The 9805-nt window shown below is 25.4% G+C and overlaps 1 long non-coding RNA gene across 1 annotated transcript; it reads left to right on the top strand.

The window, feature by feature from the left end:
- Positions 1-4491: 4491 nt before the first annotated feature.
- Positions 4492-6054, top strand: LOC135931907 (uncharacterized). Its single transcript, XR_010573207.1, has 2 exons — positions 4492-4627; positions 5750-6054. It is a non-coding gene; the product is annotated as an uncharacterized LOC135931907 (long non-coding RNA).
- The last annotated feature ends 3751 nt before the right edge of the window (positions 6055-9805 follow it).

Here is a 9805-nt window from a genome sequence, read left to right as displayed (position 1 = left end):
TAAAAATTTTTTTAAAAAATTATATCAAAATCAAAATGTTTTTTACAATAATTATGGAAAGTTATTTAACTATATAAGAATGTTTCACATTATGGAAATGTGTTACTTACTATAAAAATTTACAAGTAATCAAAATTTTTTTGAGTAATATAAAAAATTAACCACAGAATTTCCCACATGTGATTAATAAATCAACACTCAGCTGTAAACCATATAATAAATAGATGCCTAACAGCTGCACACATTACAAACAATTGAACCATCAAATTTATCTCAAGTAGATGGTTTAAGACCTGATAGTATGACAACCATACCTTGGGCCCTCGGCAAATCACTCATTGGGACTACACGTGTGTCTCATCATTCCTTTAAACATAAATTTCAATTTAATAACACAGGCAGAAATTAAAAAGACTAATAAATACAAAAATTTTAAAAACTTCATATTCACTCCAGTAGTGACTTCTACTAAAGGGTATTTTTCGCCTTCAACATTTATGTTTTTAAAAAATCTGCGTAATAAAATACGACTTTTCACAAATGAACCCTGAGAATTTCTTTTTATTCGATAAAAAATTCAAATAGAAATTTTTCACAATTATGGTTCCTTTTTGGGGACTCAATTATAGAATTTTATTTTAAATTATATAATTATTAATATATAAATTATAATTTTTTAATTAGGTTTTATTACATATTTTATAAATTTTCATAATCCTTAGTGTATTACAATTTTTAAAAAGACGGTTAACCAAATTAATTACGGAATTCAAATTTACTAACTGAGCACTAAATAATGGCAAAAACCGGATGTTTGTTATTACTATAGTTTTTGTTTTGGCACGTCGCCATTATTCGCTTTTTTCGCAAATAACTTTTTATTCTTAAATTCGGCTACAAAAGTAATTAAACCACTAACCTCTACTAAGGAAGCCCTAAAGAAGGATATAAATTTCATCGTTATTGCTTTAATAATTTTCTGGTATAAGTTGATCTTTAAACATTTCTTTAGCGTATTATAATTTTTACAAAGACGGTTAACCAAATAATTATGGAATTCAAATTTGCTAATTAAGCACTAAATAATGGCGAAAACCGGATGTTTAGTACTACTCTAGTTTTTGTTTTGGCACGTCGCCATAATTTGTTTTTTCGCAAATAACTTTTTATTCTTAAATTTGGCTACAAAAGTAATTGAAGCACTAACCTCTACTAAGGAAGCCCTAAAGAAGGATATAATTTCATCGTTAGTGCTTTCATAATTTTCTGGCCAAAATTTGACCTCTAAATATTTCGTTAGCGTATTACGGTTTTTTCATAGGACGGTTATCCAAAATAATAACGGAATTTAAATACATTAATTAAGCACTAAATAATGGCAAAAACCGGATGTTTAGTACTACTCTAGTTTTTGTTTTGTCACGTCGCCAATATTTGTTTATTTTTGTTTTTTTCGCCAATAACTTCTTGTTCTTAAATTCGGCAAGTGATTGAAGCACTAATCTCTACTAAAGAAAGCACTAAAGAATGATATAAGTTTTATCGTTGGTGCTTTCAATCAACTTTTAAGCGTGAAGTTGGCACAAATTTTTATTTTTGCCTGTAACTTTTTTCCTTAAATTCGGCTACTATACGGATTGTAGCACTAATAAGCACTAACGAGGCATTAAAAAATGACCTATGATTCATCGTTAGTGCTTCCAAATGTTCGGCCAACTTAAGGAGCTCTTTTCATAATATAAAATCTTTTGATATTTCACCTATGTTTTTGTTTAAGGCAAAAGAAAGAAAATTACTATGATAAAATGATTATATCACAAGGAAAACAATATCTGGTTAAAATAAGCCCAAATTATATGAAAATCAGGTGTCAATTTTTTAAAAGGGTGATGATCCATTTTTCAAAGTTAGTGCTTATTTCGAAAAAGGGGGTGCTGTGCTTTGGCATTCAAGGCACTTAGCTAGCGATCCCCCTTGTTACGCAACTTTGATTAAAAGAATATATGTTGCGTTATTCCTTTATCTTAATTTTTGTTTTTTGCATTTGAACTTTTATTATTTTGTTATAATCTAATTTTATTTTATAAACGGCGTAACCTTACTTTTTTATATATTATTTTACTTTTTTGTATTTCGTTTTATATTCTAATTTATATGTTAGAAAATGTATAAATACCTTAACAAAAGAAAAAGAAATTAGTTAATAAAATATATTTTTACTGACTCGAACCTCGCGCTATATCGTCTCCATCCTTATTCTTTGCATGGTGCCCCTTGGGTGGTGGACTAGAAAAAGATGACTACCTATTGTGACGACTATCTAACCTATAGAGACTGCTTTACCTATTGAAATGACTACCTTATCTATTGATATGACTACCTATTGTGTATCTAATCTATGACGATTGCTTAATCCATTGAGATGACTCTATTTATATGACTACCTATTGTGACGATTGCTTAATCCATTGTGATGACTCTATTTATATGACTACCTATTGTGTTGATTGCTTAACCTATGGAGATGACTACCTATTATGACTCTACCTTGTGCTTAACCTATGGAGATGACTACCTATTATGACTACCTTATCTATTGTGATGTTATGACTACCTTATCTATTGTGACTACCTAAACTACTGAGATGACCAAGAATCAAACCTTAGTACGTTCTTTCATGCAAAAAGCTTCTTTCTTTATGGTGTCCCGGCTCTGGATGTTGGACTGGAATATAATAGCCAGCACCTAACCTAATGTGACAACCTAGGAAGAACTGATATGGAAGTTGAACGATAGGTTATGAATTCTATTTGTGAGACCAATGATGGTTACTTATTATTCTAATCCACGTAAGAAGTATTATAAATTAAAATTTTATGCCAGGATAAAGGCATGTTATAAATTTTTAAAATTACTAAAATGTAAAATCTTAATGGATAATATTGATATTTTTTGATTTCTTGAATGATGACGAATTGTTGTTAATTAACAAAACCTAAAGATGAATTCTTAGATATAATTAAAAATAAACCATTAAAAATCCTAAACAAGAAGATAAAACTTAATTTTAAATATGTTAAAATGTAATTAAAACATATGAATTAAAAGGGATTGATTTAAATAACCCTTAAAGTAATACTTAAAATGATAAAAATGTTTTTGAAATAAAGCTTTTGAAGACAAAAGGTTATGTAAAAATTAAACATCATTATTTTAGAAAAATATTGTGTGAAATTTAAATTTTTTTAAGAGAGGGAAATGTGCATAATATTTGCATATTTTAACCTCGGAGATTGAAAATAAATAAAAATAAATTAAATATTAAAACGCTACTAATTAAATATTAAAACGCTACTAATTAAATATATAAAACGCATAAAACGCTAAAAGTATAAAACGTTATGATTAACTTAATACCTGAAAAATAATATAATAATCATTATAATTTATCATTCCTTATTCTGGATTAAAATTTTATTCCTTATTACATAAATATCATTCCTTATTACATAAATTATCATTCCTTATTACATATTTTATCATTCCTTATTACATATTTTATCATTCCTTATTACATATTTTATTGTTCCGAAATTCAAAATTTTATTCGTGCATATTATTCATATATTTGATTTGATCAACTATTCCAAATTACATATTCTGATTTATTCCAAATTCCTCAACTGGAAAAATGATAATTAACAATTGAGTACGATCAAACAAGCTATGATTAATGGAGACAATTATATGGATATCAAGCTTGTGATTAAACAAAACAACGTGCAAAATCGATTTATACAAACCAACGATTGGACAAGCCAACGTTATGATGATTTGTGATACAACTTGATTACCAAAATTATAAACCACTTGAACAACAAACTCTCTATGACTTCTCCGATGAAATTATCAGAAGAGGGAGATGGTGCGTTATTCCTTTATCTTATTTTTTGTTTTTTGCATTTGAACTTTTATTATTTTGTTATAATCTAATTTTATTTTATAAACGGCGTAACCTTACTTTTTTATATATTATTTTACTTTTTTGTATTTCGTTTTATATTCTAATTTATATGTTAGAAAATGTATAAATACCTTAACAAAAGAAAAAGAAATTAGTTAATAAAATATATTTTTACTGACTCGAACCTCGCGCTATATCGTCTCCATCCTTATTCTTTGCAATATATAATTACAAAATTAATTTGTTATGCATTACTATAAATTTATATCACCTATTCTTTGTTTTTTGAATTTAAAATATAATTTATAAAATTACGCTTAGTAATATATAACCAAGACTACTGGCACCTACGTGATCTATCAGATGTTAATTGACAGGGTAGATAAAGGTCACTTTCGTCTTTTCGTACGGTGGTCTTTAGGAATTTATTAGCAACGATATTAACGGTCCGATTCATTTTTCTTTCTTTTGTCATCAAACCATTTGGAGTCAAATGGCAAATTAATTTTCCTAAAATTATAAAATTATTTTTTTGTAGAAAATTCTAAAATTAATATCGGCGCTTGGAATCGGAATCTTTCTCGCATCCTTACATTTATAGGGTAGACATAAATAAAGCCAAGAAAATTCTAAAATTATTTATACAGTACCTCAAGGCAAAGGTAATTGGTTTTAATTAATATTTACATACACATTTTTGTTGAAAATTCTAAAATTAAGACGAAACCAAGCTAATATTAAATATAAATACAGTACCTCAAGGCAAAGGTAATTGGTTTTAATTAATATTTACATACACATTTTTGTAGAAAATTATAAATAGACTAAACCTCAAAAGCTAATTACATACCATTTTTGTAGAATATTATAAAATAAAGACTAAACCTCAAAAGCTATTTACATACCATTTTTGTAGAAAATTATAAAATAAAGACTAAACCTCAAAAGGTATTTACATACCATTTTTGTAGAAAATTATAAAATAAAGACTAAACCTCAAAAGCTATTTATATACCATTTTTGTAGAAAATTATAAAATAAGGCTAAACCTTAAAAGCTATTTACATACCATTTTTGTAGAAAATTATAAAATAAAGACTAAACCTCAAAAGCTATTTATATACCATTTTTATAGAAAATTATAAAATAAAGACTAAACCTCAAAAGCTATTTATATACCATTTTTGTAGAAAATTGTAAAATAAAGATTAAACCAAAGCTATTTACATACCATTTTTGTATAAAATTATAAAATAAAGTAAACCTCAAAAGCTATTTATATACCATTTTTGTAGAAAATTATAAAATAAAGACTAAACCTCAAAAGCTATTTACATACCATTTTTGTAGAAAATTATAAAATAAAGACTAAACCTTAAAAGCTAATATCAAATATAAATACAGTACCTCAAGGCAAAGGTAATTGGTATTAATTAATAACATATTAGTATTAGTAAGATTCTATCTTAGTATTTGCAAGATTATATCTTAGTATTAGCAAGATTCTATATTATTAGAATATATTTTTCTGAACAAGGCCAAGGTAATTGGTTTTAATTATGTATGGCAAATTTTTTTTTCTAAAATTTATCATATATCTTTTATAATTTTAACAGCATTTGAACACATGGATAAAATTAGAAATATTTATATTTTCTAAGAAATAGAACATTAGAAGAACAATAATTATTTTGAGTGGAAGAAGAGGAAGTATTTTACAAAATTATTTTTAAATTTTATTATAAATATTTAACCAAATTTTTCTTAATATATTTTTCCTTAAGTCATGACATTAGTGCCTCCTTTGATAAATCCTTGACAAGAAGTTGGAGACAGTGATGTGGGAATTTCTGGGAACTTGTTGGAAGAAAGTCAAAAGTTCAATCATCCACAAGAAGTTGGAGACAGTGATGTGGGGATAATTTGTACTAAGTTTATTCATAATTGCATAATGCTCTTCTTTAGATTTATCAGGATGGTGGTGAATATGTTTCAATGTAAATTTCATTTTATTACAAATTCAATTGTTTTTTAGATATTTTTATTATTAATTGTAAAAAATGCTAACATATAAAAATTGAATTTATTATTCTTTGGGAAAGTAAAATTATATTGGAAGTTCTATATTTATATTGAGATTGAATGGTGTTATATCTGTGAGGAAAAGATTGGTGAAAAGGATTACATCTTTTCCATCTATAAAATTTTTTTCTCCATATTAATTAAGTTGTTGTTGTTTTAAAATGTCATATTACTATTTATTATTTATTATATTTTAATAAAGGATATTTTAAATTTTATTGTCATTTGAGAAAATCCATAATTTATAAAATTTGTAACATAAAATTTTATTATTCAAATTTTTTTGTATCATGTCCATCTAAACAAGTATAAGGAAGGAGATAATTGATAAAAAAAATACAAAATTTAAATTTTGAATCCTTATTTTATTCAAATAATCATTTTTGAATATATATTGCTGATTTTTTTAACTAAAACAATTGATTAATTTATTATTAGACTTTTATATGTCTTGGTCAATCATAGATTTTAATTAAATAGATTAATAAATGAATCCGGTAACCGATAGATGTTCAACCCTAAGTATGATCAGAATAAAAATTACAAAATCTGCCTTCTAAAATATAAATATTTATATATTAATTTGTGCTGTAAAGTAATGTAAAAAAAAGTAACGTAGTTACTAACGTTGTAACCTTGAATTTTATTCATAAAAATATCTATTTCAGAGGTGATTATAAGCAGTGAATATTATATATTTCAAATCTTACAATTATTATTTTGCTTATCAATTTTTTTTTAAATTTCCAGATAAGAAATTATTATAATATATATAAATGATATATAAAAAAATAAGTTATATTATTCAAATGAAACAATATGTTCTAAGTCTCTTCTCTCTTTTAAAAAATCACATAAATTTTTCAAAATATTTTGTTTTGTTTGGTATCTACGATTTTTTTTGGGAATGTATGTCTGAATCCTCCATTGGCCGATTTGTCCAGGTCGACTGTTATTTCCATCATCATCTTTTCAAAATATTTTGTTTTGTATGTTATCTACAATTTTTTAGGAGTGTATGCCTGATTCCTCCATTGGCCGATTTGTCCATGTCGACGGCTATTTCCATCATCATCTTTTCAATTAGTTCCTATATCTTAGGTTTTTTGTGGAAAATTTATCATGTTTTCTTTCTTTTCCTGGAAATTATTTTCCTCTTACGATTATTTTTATTCATAATAAAATAGTGGCGCCACTATGGGTAGGGTAAAAAGTATGTTTACAGAATAATTTTTTTTTTAAAGTTAAAGAATAAAAAAAATCATTTTTTTTTCTATATACAAACAGGCAACGCTGTCATTCCCTTAGTTGTGATGATTTAATGAAACATGTTATCTTATCCATATAAAATTATTTTCTTTGCAAAAATAATTAAAATAAAACACTTGGAGACAATTATTTTTTTTTATGTACGATTTCATATTTTAAGAAAAGAAAAATAGAGAAATAAAATTATCGATTTTCGTGTTTCAAGAGAAAAAAAAATTGAAGTAAGTAAAAAAAAACAGATACATTAAAACGTAGTTTGTTGTTGTAATACCTGAGTGTTGTTTTGATAGTTAAGTAACTATATATAAACTAATAATTATATAAGATGATTTAACATAATCTGGAAGAGAAAAAATAGTTAAATCAAACAAACAGCCAAAATCATCGCAATTTAAACAAATATTTGAATGCTTAGTTAGAAAATGGAATTAATGTAGAAAAAAATAATAAAGCCTACTAATTTATAATTAAATTTAAATGTATAATAAAATTTGAAAGATTAGTAAATGAGATTTATTTTTTCTTAGTTTACCCAAGAGTAGAACTAAGCAAATTCAATTTAATTAAATCATAACTAAACCTGATTAAAAGATTTTTTATCCCGTAGCTGACTTGCTTGCAGGGCTATGCTATTTAAAAATTATAAACAACTCTGGGTCTGGACCCCATATTTGAACCTCGGGTTTGTGCTCATAGCAGGCTAGGCTTGAACACTAACTTGGTTCGTAAATTTTACGACCAAGCAAATTAACAACACTTGTGCCAATCATTTTTAAATTTTAGACGCAACACGGCTCGAATTTTCTACAAGAGCTTGGAGGGGAAAAGTTACTTCAAAATATATTTTTTTATCTGCCTGATTGATTAAATTTGAGGAGGCATCTTATAAAATTCGTTTTTCTCTCCCTTTTCTCATTATATACTATGTGTCCGCTTTAGACTCAAAATATTCTTTAAAATATTTAAAAAATAAAAACATTTAATTTTACTATAAAATTATTTATTTCTTATTACTGTTGACATTGAAATAACGATGTACACTCTAAAATTATTTTAAAAATTACATTTTCTAAGTGTAAGCTATTATGGAATATGGGGGCAATCTTTGAACTCTGCAGCCATTTTTAAGGGAAGCATGGGAAAGAAGGAAATTAATAGATAGTCATATTAAGGATAATTGCATATGACGACTCTTATTACATATCTGAATTACAAAGATTTTCAGATAAAGACAAGTCGTTCAATGCGAGTTTCTTTTTAAGGTAACCGTAACGGGTTCCCTTTTCAGATGTAACGAGTAACTGTAACGCGTTTCTTTTTTGTAGTAACGTTTACAGCACTAGAAGTAATTAAAAAATTTTAATATGATATACTGGATTTTGTTAACTTTTCAATTTTTAACTATCCACTTAAAGATCTTCATAAATATATACACATTCCACTAACTATGTTAAATTTATTTTTGGGTTCAGAAATTTCAGATTAATCTTTTATACCTAACAATTAACATAAGCCAGATAGTCTACATTCTGTTATTAACAATAATCATTTATATTAATTAATTATTATTGTTAATATGACCGATTAATACTAACCTTTAAATTGTTTTTTTATGTTGATATAAATTGATTTTTTTATAAATTGTGTAGATTGATTTTTATTATATAAATTTTTATATATTAATATGAAAATTATTATATAAACCTGATTTTTTTGTGATAAAAAAAATGTAAAATTTTAAAATTATATAAAATTAAATTAATAATTTAAAATAAAATAAACAATCTTTATATTAGAAAACTTTATGGTTATATTTTTTATTTAGAAAACTCGTATCATTACATCATTTATCCTAAAAAACTTTATGGTGGCAGAACTTTATTAATTATCAGTGTTGTTAAACGCTACTTTTAGAAGTAGCGCGCTATCGCTACCGCTATTTTATAAAAAAAGTAGCGCGCTATCGTTTTCAAATGAGTAGCGCGCTATTAGCTACTTTTTACGCTACTTTGATTTTTTTTTAAAATATTTTTTTTTACGTAACTTTATTTCCACAAATAAAATATTGATATAAAAACATGACTATAATTTGTTACATATATATATAATTTATTTATCATTGCACTTTAATAATAATAACATTTCGGTACTGTCATCCCCAAGTCTAGAGCGACGTTTAGAAAGTATAAGCTTTGCCATACTAAATAATCGTTCAGCACTAGCACTTGAGGGCAACGCAGTATTAAATTTAATAAACAAAATTTTATATGAAAAAAATCATTTAAATTAGTATTTTTAGATTTAAAAAAAGCATCTAGAGGTTAATTAAAAATACTTCAGTATATTCTTTAATAAAAGTATGCTCCTCCACATTAAAATACTGTATTCCCATTTGAGCCAATATATAATTAAATTTCCATTTTTTTCTCATTTAGAAACAATGCTAAAAGTTTCATAGCATTGTAAACACTATTCCATTTTGTAGTGTT

The sequence above is a fragment of the Gordionus sp. m RMFG-2023 genome, chromosome 1 (assembly GCF_954871325.1).
Source record: "Gordionus sp. m RMFG-2023 chromosome 1, tfGorSpeb1-WG-v2, whole genome shotgun sequence".
Taxonomy (NCBI): domain Eukaryota; kingdom Metazoa; phylum Nematomorpha; class Gordioida; order Chordodea; family Parachordodidae; genus Gordionus; species Gordionus sp. m RMFG-2023.
The sequence above is the reverse complement of the archived record's forward strand: the minus strand, read 5'-3'. Positions and strand labels throughout refer to the sequence as shown.